The sequence below is a fragment of the Callospermophilus lateralis genome, chromosome 4, assembly GCF_048772815.1.
Source record: "Callospermophilus lateralis isolate mCalLat2 chromosome 4, mCalLat2.hap1, whole genome shotgun sequence".
Classification (NCBI taxonomy): Eukaryota; Metazoa; Chordata; class Mammalia; order Rodentia; family Sciuridae; genus Callospermophilus; species Callospermophilus lateralis.
Window position 1 is genome coordinate 16,427,307 of NC_135308.1, and position 17,425 is coordinate 16,444,731.

The 17,425-nt window shown below is 41.2% G+C and overlaps 1 non-coding gene across 1 annotated transcript; it reads left to right on the top strand.

Moving 5' to 3' along the window:
* Positions 1–17,354: 17,354 nt before the first annotated feature.
* On the top strand, positions 17,355–17,425 carry Trnav-cac (transfer RNA valine (anticodon CAC)). Its single transcript has one exon. It is a non-coding gene; the product is annotated as a tRNA-Val (tRNA).

The window sequence follows — 17,425 nt, forward strand, 5'->3', positions numbered from 1 at the left end:
ATAAAATCAGCATATCAAAGGGACACCTGCATGCATGCTTTTATTGTAGCACTATTCGCAACAGCTAAGATACAGAATCAGTCTCTGTGCCAATCAACGGAGGAATGGATAAGAAAAGGTGGTATACACATATAATGGAATATTATTCAGCCACACAGTCTATTAATTTGAACAACTTTTAACTGGGTATCCTGTATTTTATCTGGCAACCCTAGGAACAGGGAGAAGCCCACTGTAACTGTACATGATGGGCAAATGGAAAGGAATGGGATGAGCTAAAAGAGGTGGGTAGGGGCCAAATTGCAGAGTGCTTCATAAGACAGGAAGGAGTTCTGTTGCATTCTGTGTCACGGGATACCTTGTGAAGGTATCCCTATTGCTTAAATTCTCTCCAGCTACTCTATGGAGAGTGGATGGTTCCTGCACACTGAAACCAAGATACAACTAAAAGGCTATTGATTAGCCCAAGCTAGAGCCAGTGCGGACTTGATTGGTGACAGAGGAACTAGATAGCAATAGTCAAATATCTAAAGTGAGGGCAGAAACAGCAGAGTCGTGACAGTACCGGGGCTGGAGAGAGAGTAAAAGAGAGGAATCAGATACAGCAGTCAGAGTTCTGTGTAAGCAATTGGGTGTCTGCTAACACCATTTACTAACATAGGAAAGACCAGGTATAAAAAGTTCAGTTCTTTTTGTTGTCATTACATTTGAGAGGCCTATTAAACATTCATATGACGATGTCAATTTTGCTGAGCTAGGGAGTGATGTTAGTAACTCACATTGCAAACAATGGCAAAGGAGCAATTTGCATGGGGAAAGGTTTTAAATCCTGGGCTTTCCACGTGTTGAATTTGAGATGCTTGTGAGAAAACTGGATAAGGAGCTGAATGCCTTAGTCTTAAAAAGATAAACATAGAGTTATCATATGATCCAGCAATTCCACTCCTAGGTATAAGCCCAACAGAACTGAAGCTGTGTTCACTTAAAAACCTGGACCCAAAAGTTCATAGCAGCATTAATTCAAAATCTTCAAAAAAATGGAAACAACCCAAGTGTCCATTAATGAATAAATAACTAATCCAAATTTGGTACATCCATGCAACAGAATATTATTTGGCTGTGTAAAGGAATAATGGCGTTGATTTGTGCAATAACCTGGATGACACTTGAAAACACTTTGCTAATTAAAAAAAGACACAAAAGATTTACATGATTCCTTTTGTGATTTCTTTTATATGAAATGTCTAGAAGAGGCAAATCTATGTAAACAAAGTAGATTGGTGATTGACAGGGTTATAGGGAAAGGGGAGAATGGCAAATGACTACTGACAGTGTGGGACTCTTTTTAGAGTGAGGAGATGATGGGATTGCCTAGTGGAGATGATTGCACGACATTGTGAACATACTGAAAACTACTGAAAATGCTAAATATAGTAAATATGTTCTGGAACTGCATGCTGGTGATTATTATGCAACACTGTGACGACTACATTGTGGAAAACAACCTTATGTGATTAATTTTCAGGCTCTCTATCTAGAGGAATTGTATACCATTTAAACATTGCAGAGAGCAAAAACTTATCCTCCAGAAATCATCATGAGCTTTACAGAGAACTCTATGATCCAGAAAATAATTTAACCCACTTCCAGGGAAAGAGCTTTACAGATAACTCTGTGATCCAGAAAATAAACTCACAGGTCAGGAGACTGTACTATAGATTTTTGTTGATATGGAAGGCGTGGGGGATTTTTCTGGTTAGATTGAGTCCCCCTCAGATAAGCAGAACTGGGCTGAGTTCTTGGGTCACTGCACTTGCCGGGCAACAGCAGACATACTCAGAGTCTGAAAATGTAGTTGTTCAAGCTGAATGAACACAGTGCTGTTGGGGCATATGAACCCAGTGAGAAAGTATAAATAGGCCTGTTAAGGGGTACCCAAGTAAGGACTTCTCCATATGCTCTTGCAAAACTCGGGGCAGAAATGAAACTCGCTAATAAAAAGAAGGAAACAAATATCAAACCAAAGAATACCACCTTATCAAAAGAGCACATGGGTCTCATACATCATGGATAGATTATCTGCTAATGCACAGGGTGCCTTATCTCTGGTCATCTGTGGAGGCTCAGGATGGGTGACCCAATTAAACCAGCCCTCATTTGAATCTTCCCAAAAGAAGAACACAAAGGGCAGGAGAATCAAGTTGAATGGTATAAAGATATTTTTTTTTAAATGAGCCAATTAAAAGCTCATTACTCAGAAACACCCGTGACAGTAGGCGATGATGTGAGGCTTGGGGGGAAAGTGTGAAGCCCCTCCCAGATCTGCTGCTGGAGCCAGAGCCGTGGAGCCAGGGAGGAGGCAGCTTGGGCTCCACGTGGTAGCTCAAAGGGGGAGACGTGACAAACCTGTCCTCATACAGAGAAGCCTTCAGAAAAAGAATATGAAGAAGGGGCTGAAGGGGAGGCAGCAGCTGCAGGTGTCAGCTTCTCTGGGGCACCTGTGACAGCAGAGGGCTCCTGATCCCTTTCCCAGACTTTCTCAAGTCATGACTCAGGCGACCCCATCCAGACAGAAAAGATGAAGGGGTCCCAAAGGAACTGGTCTGTAGAGGTTCTGTGGGGCACAAAGGTTTGGAAGGTTATTGGCCTTGGATCATGTGGACTCACCATCCCGGAGCTCTGGATTTATACAAAAGCAATAAGGCTCAAAAGCAAACCAATATGCATCTGACAGATACTTGAATATAATCACTGCCTGCTATTGCAAGCGATGTGCAGAGTTACATATTTAACCCACTTCCAGGGAAAGAGAAATGGAAATTTTTTTTTCTTTTTAAGAAAGAGACAAGAAAAGTATGCATTATTTTCATTAGTTTTCTCATAGTCTGCCATCATGCAAAATGAAATTTAGGTCCAAAGGGCAGTGAGCAGTAACGAATATGCAAGATCCATCTGGAGCAGTACATGAATAGTTACCAAGGAAAGATTCCAAGAAGAAAACGATAAAAGCTATCACCAGAGCCAGATAATTAGAAGTGTTGTTAAAGAAACAGTGCTGGATTTTTTTTTCCCTAACTTCCTGGTTAAGGTAATTTAGATCTATTTATATATTTGTGGGGGTGAGGGGTACCAGGGATCGAACTCAGGGGCACTCAACCACTGAGCCACATCCCCAGCCCTATTTTGTATTTAATCAGAGACAGGGTCTCAGTGAGTTGCTTAGGACCTCGCATTTGCTGAGGCTGGCTTTGAACCTGTGATCCTCCTGTCTCAGCCTCCCCAGCCGCTGGGATTACAGGCCTGAGTCACCGCACCGAGCCAGATAGATATAATTATATTTTTAGTTGTCAGTTTCCACCCAAATCCTTGAAATCTTTCATGAAGATGAATTGAAATCATCATTATTAATATGAAACCCCTCAAACTGTCAATAAATGAGAATGTTACTTTCTCAAAATAACAGGAACACATCATCACGCAATGCTCTCTTCCCAGAGCTCCTGAGATTCCTTTTCTCTTTATAGTTATACTAAAAGGATTCTACGTGTCCTCTTCTGTCTCCGTGAGTTTAGAGCATGTAAATCTAATTACTGTAATTTCATGCAGGCTTGCAAAGTCTGGCCCACGGGTTAGTGCACATTATCCCCAGGTATCTGAAACACACCTGGCAGCCATTCAATCAGCCACGGGTTACCTTTGAGATAGAGCAGGATTGTGGAATGAGGAACTAAAACACAGAAGGGGAAAGCCACTTAGGGGCAAGTGGCTGAATCAGCCACCAAGGAGGTGAAGAGCCGGGTTACTTGCCTCTCTCACCATTGCTTCACCGAAACTCATGAGATCAGCTGTGCTCCAAAATTCTAAATGCAAGAAAAAAATTCTTCCTGAAGGTAACCTCATTCAAATATGTAACATTTTTATCTCGTGACTCCTCCAGGATGGCTGGGACAGCAACTCACAAACATATCAACGTGTGTCTACAGTGTCAGGTCTAAACAACGTACTAAGCAGGATAAAGACTGAAAATAACCTCACTATCAATTCAGGTCAGGTTTTGCTTCCCAGTAAATTCTGAAAAAGCTTTTGGGTTTTTGGAGCTATTCTTGGAATTATGGATAAAGGATTGAAGGTCCGTAGTTCAATTTAAGAGACTATGTGCTCTTCTTCCTGCCCAGAGGAAAATCCCTTCCTGGGCAGTCAGTGGAAATCCCTCTCCAGTGTGTTCACCCTGTGCCCCTTCACAATAGGGCTTGGGCGAGAGATTTCAGTGCCAGAAGGGAGCCACTGCCTGTCAGTGTGCCCCTGTGAGAGGTGGCTTTGATGTTCAATTAAACAGATCCAGGTTGGGAACCCCTAAGAAAGGGATGCTGTGGATTTGGCGAATCACCATGAGCACGTGAGCATCCAGACAATTATCCTGGGGAGTCTTTCCCTTGTAATTCACCTTGACCTAAATGATATGTACCATCTGTGTAAGCAGTCCCAGGTAATCTGATGATTAAAATAAAATTATATCCTAGTGAATTCAAGTGGATAAATGATCTCTGTCACTTATCCTCCTGTTTTCCCCTTCCTCTCCCCCTCTGCTCCCTCTGCCCCAGATCCAAGTTAAATGGTATTGAAAACATGAGTGAATTCTGACAAACCATCTTTTGGGTATGCGGATAACTAACACCTTGTCAACACATACCGCGAATATTGTCAAAGTACAGGAAGATCATCTTTTTGGCCATGAATCAATCTTTGAGTTGGAATTGGCAGAGCTGTTGCTTAGGAAGTGAAAATCCACTTTCTTGGTCCCCCAAGGGACAATGAAGGCCACTTCTCGGGAGGACTAAGGCTGCATTAGAAAGGACTTGCGATGGCTGTGGGAACCCACGCCATCCAGTAGAAACACAAGCTGAGCCACATTTGTCATTTAAAATTCCCTAATAGTCACATTTAAAAAAGAAAAGAAGAAGAAACAGGTGAAATTATTTATAATAGTAAATTTTATTTAAACCAATATGTCCAAATCATTAGCATTCCTATGAATAGTACCTATTGGTACTCAATACAAAATTAATCAATATTTTACATTCTTTTTTTCCTATAAGAAGGCTTTGAAATCCAGTGTTACTCTAAGCTTAGAGAAGGTCTCCATCTGCATCAGCACATTTTGAGTTCTTAAGACCTGCGTGGAGTTACCGGCTACTGCACACAGTTCAGAGAAAGTGGAAGCAGAGTCCGCACCCAGCCCAGGGCAATTCCTCTGGGGAGGACAAAAAAAGGCTTTTACTTTCATTTTCCTTCTGTGACTTAAGTAAAGAACGTCAATGAGTTAAAATGATTCAGTTTCTGTTACTTTTAGTAAACCAGCAAAGCACGCTGGTGAGAACTGCGTATCATTCGCTGGATAAGTAGAAATCATGATCGGAATCCAAAATGAGTGAAGCAAGGCCATCAGCAAGTTTCCCCCCATATTTCATCCTGAAAAGACATTTATTTGCTGGACCCCAGACACTCGGTGACTTTAATCCTGACCTTCCACCGTAGCAACTGAAACTGTCTCTAGGAAAGCACAGTGTGGCAACACAGTGAAACAGCTCAACTTGTTTAAGTGTTTAGGCCTCTTCCTCACTGGAATTGTATTGTTCTGCAGTGATCAACTACACCTAGAAAATGAGGAGGATAATAATAGGTAGCATTTATCGTAGACAATGCTCTCAGTCGTTGATTTGATAATCCTCACAGTGATCATATGAAGACACTTTTCCTACTCTAAGAATCTGAGACCAGAAAGGTGTAGTAACTTACCCAAGATCACACAGTTAAGAAGAAATGAATCAAATTCATGCCCATGTTAATAACCTCTATACCTATAAGATGTACAAATGAGGTAAAAATCAAATAAGATAAAACCAGATCACTTTAAATAGAAATCATAGTATGTTATTAGTATTTAAGATAACACGATGAAAATTATATTTGTAAAAGAAAATCCGGTTTTGTTTTACATTTAAATGACATGTCATTTGTCTCATGTTATACTGAGACATGTAAAATTTACATGTATTCATTTGTTTTTCCCAAACCTCACATATCAATAAGGTTTTCCTTTATTTCCTAAAGTAAAATAGTAATAAATTTGCCTATTCTTTAGTAACTGCAGTCTTCTTAACATGTTATGTAGTACTCATTTTCTTACATATTTGTGTTGTGTCTTTCCTCCTTCATTGTAACATGAGTTCCATGAAGGAAAGACTTTTTCTTCCATCTTATTCACAACTAAACCTCAGTACTTAGAGGTCAATGTTTGGATTCTTTTTACTGTTCATTTTTAACAATAAATATTTGCCAAATCCGTACTATTTATTGGTAAACACTAATAATAACTAATAATATTAAATTAATTACCAATAATATTATATAAATTCAATAATGTTAATAAATAATATTAATAAATTAATTAAATAATTAATTTGAATAATACTAATGATGCAAATAAAATAATATTTGATAGTATTAGTATGGCTAATAATTAATGTTACTAATAAATAATTGATTTCTTGTTAGTAGATTATACTTTTTAATTTACTAATAATTAGTTACTAGTGTAACTTTAAAAATCCATTCATATGTGCTGAAATAATACACATAGCAATTACATGCATAGGCTTTGGAACAAGATAGATTAGGATCATGACATTCATTTAGTATTTGTAAAATAAATAATAATAAATGCATTGACCCAGGAAAGTTAAATTGGATATGGCTTTCTAAAACTTGAACACAGAATCTGGCACAAGGCTATGGACCAGATAATTTTTATTACTTATCTGTTAATTTTTATTACTTATCCCTTCATTAAATAAAAAGTGTCCAACATTGTTAGTTGCCAAAGAAGTTTAAAGTTAGAAGTTAAAATTTGCATCTCTTTTGAGATAAGTCAGCCTTTACTCCTCTGCAGGACCCATATGAGATGAAGGAAATCTTCAAGGACCCTTCCTCCCCCACAGCCTCCATGTCCACCTCTACTCAGTCATAAAGTGAGCAAGAAGCAGATCCAGGGGTTGGGAGCAGTAAGTAAATAGGAAACATAGTCTTTCTCTGAAAGCAAAGGCCAAAATCGTGCTGCAAGGAGCTCCAGCCTCCGGTCAGCATCAGGTGTGTGAGCTAAAGGATCAAACAAATATGAGTTCACAATCAAAGGTTGCCGCAGTCTGGCTGCAGCAAAATAACCAGGGGGTGACGAACAACTTGTGTACATTGATACAGCAGGAGTGAGAGCCATTTATTGTAGGACAGGAGTGGTATTTATACATTCCACACAGCTTATCTAATTAACATAATCTAATTAACATAAACAGCAGTCAACCAATAAGGAATCTCCACACTTAATGGCTCGCTTTTGTTACTTTACAAACCACTCCCTCTGGCATTTTGCCAGGCGCCATCTTGACTTGTTTACAGACTCTAACAAAAGGTCACTAAACACACACACACACACACACACACACACACACACACTATTCATCAAGACAAAGAAAATGAAGTAAATATATTTAGACCAAGAATTCCATATTTCAAAATTATTAGAGGGCATGAAATAATTATGTATAAAACACTTATAAAAATCAAGGATGGGATCATTAACTTCACCAAGAAGCAAAATGACAAGTAGATGTGTAAAGAGACCTAATGGCACTTTTTCAAGTGAAAAATGTAATTGTTGAAGTGAAAACGCTATGAAGAAGGTAATAGTGGATTGATGACAACTGAAGAGAGTATAGGACTTAGGACATACGGGGAAAAGAGGAAGGGGTGTGGAGGACAGAATGAGAATGGCCCACCACGTACATGATGTGAGTGCCAGAGGGTGGGAATAGAAAGAAGGGAGGAGAGGCCACCAGTGAGTCACAAAAAAATGAGTTTCAGACGAGAGACATGTATGTACAGAAAATTTGCCAAATTGGACAAATAAGAAAAAAATCAACTTACACATGTAACAGAGAATCTGGAAAATGTTATAAGCAAAGAGAAAATCCTAAAAGCAGCCAAAGAATAAAGGCAGATCAATCACAGAGATAAGACTATTATACAGAGGAGACTTTTTGACAAAAAGAAGCCGACAGTTGTGAAACAGTATCAGCGACAGCTAAATGAAAACCCAGAAAAACTGTTTCAAGAATGAAAGTGAAGTAACAGCTGTTTTAGATCATTGGAGGACAGGAACGTGGTCACCAGCAGGTCCCCACTTAGGGAACGTCTAAGGCATCTAGTTCAAGACGAGGAGCGATTCCAGAGGTGATCTGAGACACGAGAAGGAATGCAGCAAGTAAATTAGAAAACCAAGTCCTGGGTCCAGTTGTGGAATAAAGCATTCCGAGAATCCTGGGCTTTGGGGAGAAGATTAAGATCTTGATTACAACTGGGCCTATTTCTGCAAATTTCAAGGAAACCCATAGGGAAAAAATGTAACAGAATATTTAGCCTCCAAGCTAATAATAATAATAATAATAAATAAAAATCTTATTAATTTTTTAAAGGCAAGGAAGAAGGCAAAAGAAGCATAGACAAAGCAGGTCAAATGAAAATAATCAAGTGGTAGAAACAAGTCCAAATGTATCAACAAGCACAATGCGTATAAATGGGATCATCTCACAAGTTAAAAGCACAACAGGGAGCTTATCATGTGGAGGAAAAAAAATCCAATATATGCTATTCGTGGCACACAAAGCATAAAAATACTAAAAAGTTGAATTTTCTTTTTTAAAAGAATAGATAAATATTTTAAAATTTGAACTTTTTATAATTCAATTTCCTGCATAACCACGAGAGCAGTGAATGTGATAGGTTTATTATCAACTGTGTGAAGTAAACATTTATCTTCAACTCCTATTTATTTATTTATTTATTATTTGGTAGTGGTGATATAGTGTTTGGATTGAACCCAGAGGTGCTTAACCTCTGAGCCACATCTCTAGCCCTTTTGATATTTTACTTAGAGACAGGGTCTTGCTAAGTTGTTAGAGCTTCACTAAGTTGCTGAGGCTGGTTTTGAGCTCAATTCTCCTGCCTCAGCCTCCCGAGCTGCTGGGATTACAGACATGCACCACCATGCCTGGCATTTTTTTCTAATTTATTTATTTATTTACATAGACATACGTACGTACGTACTTACTTACTGTTCCTGGGGATCAAGCCCAGGGCCTTGTGCACACTAAGCACAGGCTCCACCCCTGAGCCTCACCTACACCTTGCCCTAAACTCTTTTCCCTTTTCTTACTGCTACATCATAATTTTACGTAATGGTGGGCTTCGTGATGCCATATTTGCACATGAGCATAGCCTCATTTGCTCGGTCTCCTTCCCCAGCATCTTCCCTTTCTCTCCCCTCCTCCCTCTCCCATTCACTTGCTCTGCTCCACTGATCTCCCTTCTATCACGATTACAGTTAGAATCAGTACATTGGCATGTATACGGGAGTGGGATGTACTGTGATGTATTTGTACATGGACGTAGCATCGTTTGGTAGGCTTCGTTCCCAATCATTCGACTTCAGCGTCCATTCCTCATCAGGGAGTGCTCACCCTCATGGCAGGCATGCGCTCCGACTGTGCAGGTAAGGGACAGAATGCTGCCTGGTCTTCTTGCTAGCAGAAGCTGCTCCTCTCATTGAGCCTTCTTGGCGCACCCTGTCTTGCTGATCACTCTTACTCTTTTCTTTCTTCTTGTAGAGATTGAAGGAAACCGCTGCTCATTTGGTCAGGGATTAGAGCCGGGTCTTGGACAAAGCCTCAAGAGGAGGAAAGACTGCAGTAGAGGAGCTCAGAAACCCCAGTAGACACCAGGAAGGATCAAACCTGTAACTTGACATAGAACTGAACACATGTCCGGTGAATCATATTACATACACATGTTTACAGACATAGTACATGCTTCACCAGGAGTCCTTGAAGGCCCAGAATACCTGATCAATCTTTCTTTCTCTACTCTCCCTTCTTTGTTTCCAAAGAATTCAGAGCCAAGTGATGGGCATCCAGGCCCTTCACCTATGTGCAGGAGCTGTGAAGTTGGCATCAATGCTCCCATTCGTCTGCCTCTCCTCTGGGTCAAGAGGGCACAATGACAGTGTAGATTACAAAACAAAGGCGTGTAAATTTGGGAGCGGCAGGCAAAAAAAAATCAAGTAAACAAGCCACAAGGTCAATGCTAATGAGCAGAGAATTGGCTTGTAACTAAGATTCTCCAAAGCTGTGAGGAACTTAATAAAATTCGATAATGCTTCAATGATTTGGCATCAGAGCGAAGCTAAATAATAAAAATATAGTTAGTGTGATACATACAAATTACTTGTGAACATAATTGCAGACTTACGCAAACTAATGAACCAATGAATTCCTTCCTCATCTCTTGAGTGCAAACCTTTGTTTTCCTCCTCCTCGGGAGTTGAGAAAAAGTCAGTGTGTCAGAGAATCATCTATTGCTGCCCAGTGGCTCATCATGCAGAAATTAAATGAGGTGCCTAATGAGAATTTAAATATCAACATTCTGTTGAACTCCGTGATGAAGCTCTAAAATGTTTAGTTTGCATTACATTTCCACAAATGTGTGTCATTCTCAGTTTGTTTAATTTTTGATTGTGGAAGTTTTGCATAAATCTAAATTCTACTCGGGGCTCTGTGCCAATATGTTTTTCATATTGTTTTTCAGAAAGATAAGTGTCAATCTGTTCAATCCAATCTTTAAAATCCTCATTATGTGCCCTAGAAAACAATAGTCTCTTCAATCTCAAACATTCAGCCATTAAATTATCTTTTGAGCTGGTCCTAAAATATTTAGCAGTTTTATTTGGCAGGCTAAGTGTTTGACACCAACAGTATCATGATATGTTGAAAACTAAAACACAAGAGTAAGGCTCATGCTGTCAATCATTTGGTTGGTCTGCATTAGTCACTCCAGGCCTTTACTCTCTGCATCCTGGCAAATGGCACATATCTAATAGGTTGGTCAGTCCCAGAGCTTTGGTATTTACCTGAGAAGCTGAGCACAACAAAGTAGGTGGTCCTGTGCCCTCCCCAGCTGATAATGCATGATTATAACAGAAGCAGAGCAAACATGTGACCTGATATTAAATATAAGCATATGCAAAACAGCCTACATGCAAGTGCTGAATATTGGTTTGTTTATATAGCAGTTTACCTTAAAACTGGCTCCTTCTGTAACAAATGGTAACTGCTGTCCTCTTAAATATCACCACTGTCCACCCAATGTAGTCTAAGTCCTCCTCACCTAGATTTAGGTCACCTAACTCTTCCCGTGTTTCCTCATCCTATCTAATCTGCTCTCAGCAGCCAAATCAATCTGCCTTTAATAAGGTGATTGTCATGCTAAACCACCTGGAGTGGCAGGCAATTGCCCGTTAAATCAGGGTCAGGCTCCTCAATCCAGCCTTAGAATCAAGCTTTCCTCTCTTCCCTCTCCTCTTCCTTCATCCTCCCCTCCCTCCCTTCTTTTCTCCCTTCTTATTTTTTATTGAATTTTATATACATACAGAAAAATGTACCTATCATAAATATACAACAGATCAATGAATTTGCATGAACTGAACTCACTCAGATTACACCCAGATCTACAGAGAAATTTACTACCACTCCGGGAATTCCTCTTGCTCCCTCTGGGCACGACCCACTCCCCCTAAAGGAAATCCTGACCTGAATTCTAAGAATGTAGACTGGCATAGGTTTAGCTTTTACTAAGCTTCTCCTACATACGGGACTCAGAGCAAGGACGGCTCTGACTTGGGGATCCTGGGGATGCCCCGGGTCATCCAAACCTGTCAGCCTGTGGCAGGAAGTCTGACTTGGAGTCCCTACTGCCCATGCATCTGAGCATCCTTAGATGTCTGTGTAATCAGAATTCCCTCAGGAATGGCTAGCTGGATGTGCCAGGGTGACAGCAGATGAGGGCTGAGCAGGGGGAGACTGGCAGTGGGAAGTATTTGACGATGGTGACCATGCCAAGCTAATATTGCATGCAACTTCACTGCCCTCCTAGTTTCCCCAGCTGAACTGTGAGTCATCTCCACAGCTTCCTACTTAGTTGCATTTTGACAATAAAGTCACAAGAGGCACCTGTGGTCATAGCATTCAACCTGCAGAGTCCCCCATTACTACCCAGGGCCTTTGGCATGCAATTGGGAATGTCCTCTGCTGCCTCTCTGTCCTGAAGAGTATTCTTGCTCTCCAGGGACAAAAACAACATATTTTTTTTTTTTCAATCTGTGGTTCTTTTTAACAGCAACTAAATGAAGGCTACTGGTTGGTACCTTATAAAATTGAGATTTTTTTCTTAAGCGTTTCTGTTGAACAATAATATAAAAAAAATAGCAAGTTAGTTCTTGAAGAAAAGTCAGAACACATTAATCATAATCCCAACCCGACTCTACATACACTGTACTTTAATTTTTGCATATTATCTCTCAGGTTGTGCCCATACTTGCTCCAGTTTTTACAGTTGTTATTGCACCGTTCATATCAAGAGAGTATTGCGAATACAGAAGCATCTTTCCTGCTCCGTGTCACCTTGGTGGCACACTGGGATTCTGTTCCCTTGCAAAAGCTGCAAAGTTGAGCTGACACAAATGGAAGAGATGCTGGCCCACGAGGAGCCTGGTGTCGTGTTCCCTGTCAGTTCTGATGCAAGCAAGCAAGGAAACCACCTTAATCTCATTTCACTTCAGAATCCCCAGGACTAAAGTACAGCGGGCACTACCTGTCCTCCACACCCCACAGGATGTTCTAGAAACTCAGTCATCTATTCAGAGCGTCTACCACACATGCACAAGGCTCCCGGCTAGGGATGCTCCACACGGTCCTTGCCCCTGTATCTCTCATTCTAGCAATTTCCAAAGTTGGATCCTCTTGTCCTGCTGATGGCTGAAAGGTATCTGGACTCTCTGAGCTAAGCTCCTCCCTCTTCATTTCCCATAGGTTTCTCAGGTCCCTCCAGAGCTTCCACTCACACCCTCTTTAGCCTTCCTTCACCAAAGCCCATTTTCTGCTTCTTTCCTAAGCAGGGGGTCAGTGGTCCATCAAATGAGAGCCCCAATCCTAAGCAACCCAAAACGCCTTTACCCCTCCTAAGAGGGAAGTGTGGGGCCTGAAAAATATAAGCACCTCCCGCTAACATATGCCACTCTCCCTTGAGATTGCGCAGAAGAAAGGTTTTCTGCTGAGGAGGGGAAAAGTCGTTTTTAAATATTCCATTTCAGGTTCCATGACCTGTTCCACTTACATCATTTCAGAAGCAGGAGCCGTTGTTTCTGATCGGAAGCATCTTATAGGATTTTGCAGAAAGAGTGGACTTTGGGGCTGGGGATGTGGCTCAAGCGGTAGCACACTCGCCTGGCATGCGTGCGGCCAGGGTTCGATCCTCAGCATCACATACAGACAAAGATGTTGTGTCCGCCGAAAACTAAAAAAATAAATATTAAAAAATTCTCTCTCTCTCTCTCTCTCTCTCTCTCTCTCTCTTTTTCTTAAAAAAAAAAAGAGTGGACTTTGTGGGTCAGGCATTCAGGACAGATGGGACCGAATCAAGTAGAATAACAGGAAATACTAAGAAATAGAGGCATCTCACAAGGGAGGGTCACTGGGGGTCCCAGTTCAGAAGTGGAAAAATCTGGAATGTGGTGGAAGACTTCAAGGACACAGATGCAGCAGAACATTCATGCTGGGTACTAGAGGGAGAGCTCTATCCTGGGGGACAGTGTAAGCTGGGGCTCCCGGACCACCACAGTCACTCCTCCCCTAAGAGGCCTTCAGGACCAGCACCGTCTGCTCATCTCCCTTTGCCCTGTTGTCACTGAGATTCCTGCATCCCTGTCACCCCTGTCCCCTGAGGGCTCACTTCCACATTTTCCTGTACACTGTGATTTGAACAAGTGCTTCTTTCAATCCCTCCTCAGACTCCTCCACATCATAAACTCTCTTTGCTTCTTGTGACATTCTCTTCGCCTCCATCCTAGAATGGGTGGTCTTCCGAAGACTCTTCTCCCCAGCTGTCAAAGGCAGGTTTTTCTTCATGCTCCATGTAGCCAGGGGCCCAGAGGGAAGGTGGTGTCTTTGGTTCCCTCGGTCACCTCCAGACCATTCTCTTTTCCTACAAAATCTTTGCTCTTCGAGGGGCTTGTGACTTGGGTCCGTCCTCTCCCCTGTTCCTGTCATCTCCGTTCCTCTTCTTCATCTGATGAAGACTCAAGTTCCAAGTTCTCAGTCTTCCCGTCTGCCCCAACTTCAGTCATCCCTCTCCGCACCTTAAACATTCCCAGAAAAAGGCCACTTAAATCCCCAGCCATCTCAGTGTCTTTTCTTCACATGATCTTTTCTTTCTGTCTACTCCAGTCACCCACTCCAGTATTTTGCATCCTGGACCATTCCATACCTCTAAAACCCCCCATGCCAACATCAAGTTCATGGGCCATCTCCTCTCTTCCTAGTACATATTATCAGGTATCACTGCCATCTCCTTCAGTCTCATCCTGACCTCCACCTGATCTGCCCACTTTCTCACCATCCATCCATATCTTCACAAATGCCTGCCTTCTTACCCAAGTTCAAGTCCATATTCCACCATACCAATCACTTTTTTTAAGTGCCATAAATTCCATGCCTTCGTGGATGAGTTCAACCTTCTTCTTTCTATGCCTGAGCGTAACTGCAGAAAGTTGTATTAATTTTTTCGTTCCAAATTCATGGTTTCAGACTTCGAAAGAGCTCTTGACTGCCAGTCAGTGCTATTTCTCTAGTAAGCTCAATTTCCAGTTCTCATGCAAGATCAATGTCTCCCTCTACCAGATCAGTCATGGCATATACAGACACTCTAGGATCTCGCTCCCCCAACCCACCCAGGCTACCACCTGTCAGTGCAGACTTTTCCCAGAGGATTATCTCTATAGCTCTCATTCTTGTTTCTCAGTCACTTCTCAGCCAAATCCAAACTGTCTTCTGACAAAATTATTTTTCTCATCCCGCTGAACTCCAGGTTTTCAAATCTAATGATCAGTTTACTGGTTAGTGACTGTGGCAGGCTGAATAATGCCCCCACTCCCAAAGATGTCCATGTCATAGTCTCATGAATTGTGAGGATGTTACCTTGCCTGGCCCACTTTGCAAATAGATCCAGTTCAGGGGTGTGACATATGCTGTTTCCTCTAGGTAGATATGTCCTGTCCTTGTATCCACTTTGATGCCTTTTTAAGGAAATCCTCTGATCCCTGGTGAAGTGGTGTGTCCCTGTATTCTCCGTTACTATACCCATTGCTTTCTTTCAAGGAACTCACGGAAATATGAGCACTTAGTTTTATACAGATATAAGTTATTCTTTGCTTTTTAATGATCTTGTCTCCCTTGCTCACTGAATTGAATGCTCCACAGACACGAGAAGATAATGCCAGCACTGACCCAGCACTTAGCACAGTTCAAGGCCTGTAATAGATGCCCAATAAATATTTGCTGAGTGTTTGTTATTGAAAGCAAAGCAGATAGAGGAGTTCCTGTGGCCAAGTGTTATTAGAAGCACATTAAGCTAGAAAGTGAGAGACCAGATTGTGGGGAATACCAAATGTCCTACCGAGAAGTACGGACTTTATAGGAAATGGGGAAACATAAAATATTTGGAGCAAAAAATCCTGAAGTTGCTTGGATCTGTTTTATGGGCAAAGATCCCTAGCAGCAATATTAAGAGATGGACTGGAGTAGAAAGAACTTGGAAGCAAAGTTCTTGGGAGGATAAAATGATCCAGCAGATACATGCATTCTTTGAGAAGAAAAAAAGGACTATATAGACATATGGTTGTAGTAAGTTATAGATAGTAATTCTTTTACTTGTTAAGAAATAGCAATAGTTGACTTGATCAAACAGTTCAGCCATGGGCTTTTCATGTCCAAATTATCATGATTGTCAAACAAATGTCCCAGATTATTTCGGACTATATTTACACCCACAAGCTATAAAACATTTATAGTTTGTGGTTTGGGGGCTAATAAGGCCTGAAAATATCTTTCCACACTAATTGGAAAAAGCCTCCCAAATCCAGGCAGCTATTTTTAAACACAAGCAGCCCTCTTACTCCTCCCCAATCAGATTGCCTTAGACTGGGAGAGCCAGCCATGTGTGCGCCAGCTCTGAAGCTCTAAGACCCAGCTCCTTGGAATTATCTGGATTGAAAGACTGCCCGGAAAAAGTGATTCAAGTAGCTACAGGTTTCAAAAAAACTTCAAAAATAGCCATGCAGATTTGAGAGATGGCTTTTTAAAAACAAACAAAAATTAATTCCACCCAAAGTACCTGGAAAAAAAAAAAAAAGGGGAGAGGCCAAAAAACATCTACCCAAGTACCAGGGAAAAATGAGCCCTGGATAAAGAAAGGCATTGAATGGAGACCCGTCTCTTGCAAAGGCTTTTAAATGGATATTTAATTCAGATGTTGTCCTTTAATCCAAAAATTTCCAGTGACTCTGACACACAGGATGTGGTAGTGATACATGAAAGGATTTGGTGATGTGAGCAGGGTCTGCAGCCTGCCGAAGTCAGGGGTTTATCTTGAGGTAACAGAGCAGTGAATGGGAAGGTATCAAAATAATTCTAGTTGGGCTGGGATTGTGGCTCAGCAGTAGAGCGCTCGCCTGGCACAGGCGGGATCTGGGTTTAATTCCCAGCACCACATAAAAAAAATAAAAGCATTGTGTTGTGTCCATCTGTAAAAAAGATATTCTCTCTCTCTCTCTCTCTCTCTCAAAAAAAAAAAACTTATAAAAACAACCAATAAAAAAAAGAAAAAAATGTACATATACCATAAAAAAAATAAAAAATAAATAAAAATAATAATTCTAGTAAAAGGAATTTCACAGAGGTCAGCCTCCAGGTGGGACTTCCTCCCTTCTCTCAAGTTCATCCCAGGAGGGGAAGATGCTGTGGCTTTGGTGAGCATCGGAGAGATCAGGACCAGCTGGCAAAGCCATGGTGACATTTATGAGCACATACAGGCAGTGACCCTACCCTGGTTTCCCCAAGGCTACAGCATTTCCCAGTGTGTGCAGAAAGAAATGGAAATCTTTGAGCAGAGGAGCGCAAAAGATAGTAGGGTTCATGAAAAGATCCTGTGGTCAAAGGTCTTGAAGAAACATGGACGAGTGAATCTCCCTTCTTGCAGATTCATGGTATGCAGTTAGCATATTAGAGGCTCTGGGAAGTCCTGCAGTCAAGAAACCAGCTTAACTCTGACTCCCCATTTCCTAAATTTACTTGACTAAAGAAACTTTCAAACATATAAGTTTTTTTTTTTTTTAATTCACCAAATGTGGGGGCTGTGGATATGGCTCAGTTGGTAGAGTGCTTGCCTCACACGCACAAGGCCCTGGGTTCAATCCCCAGCACCACCA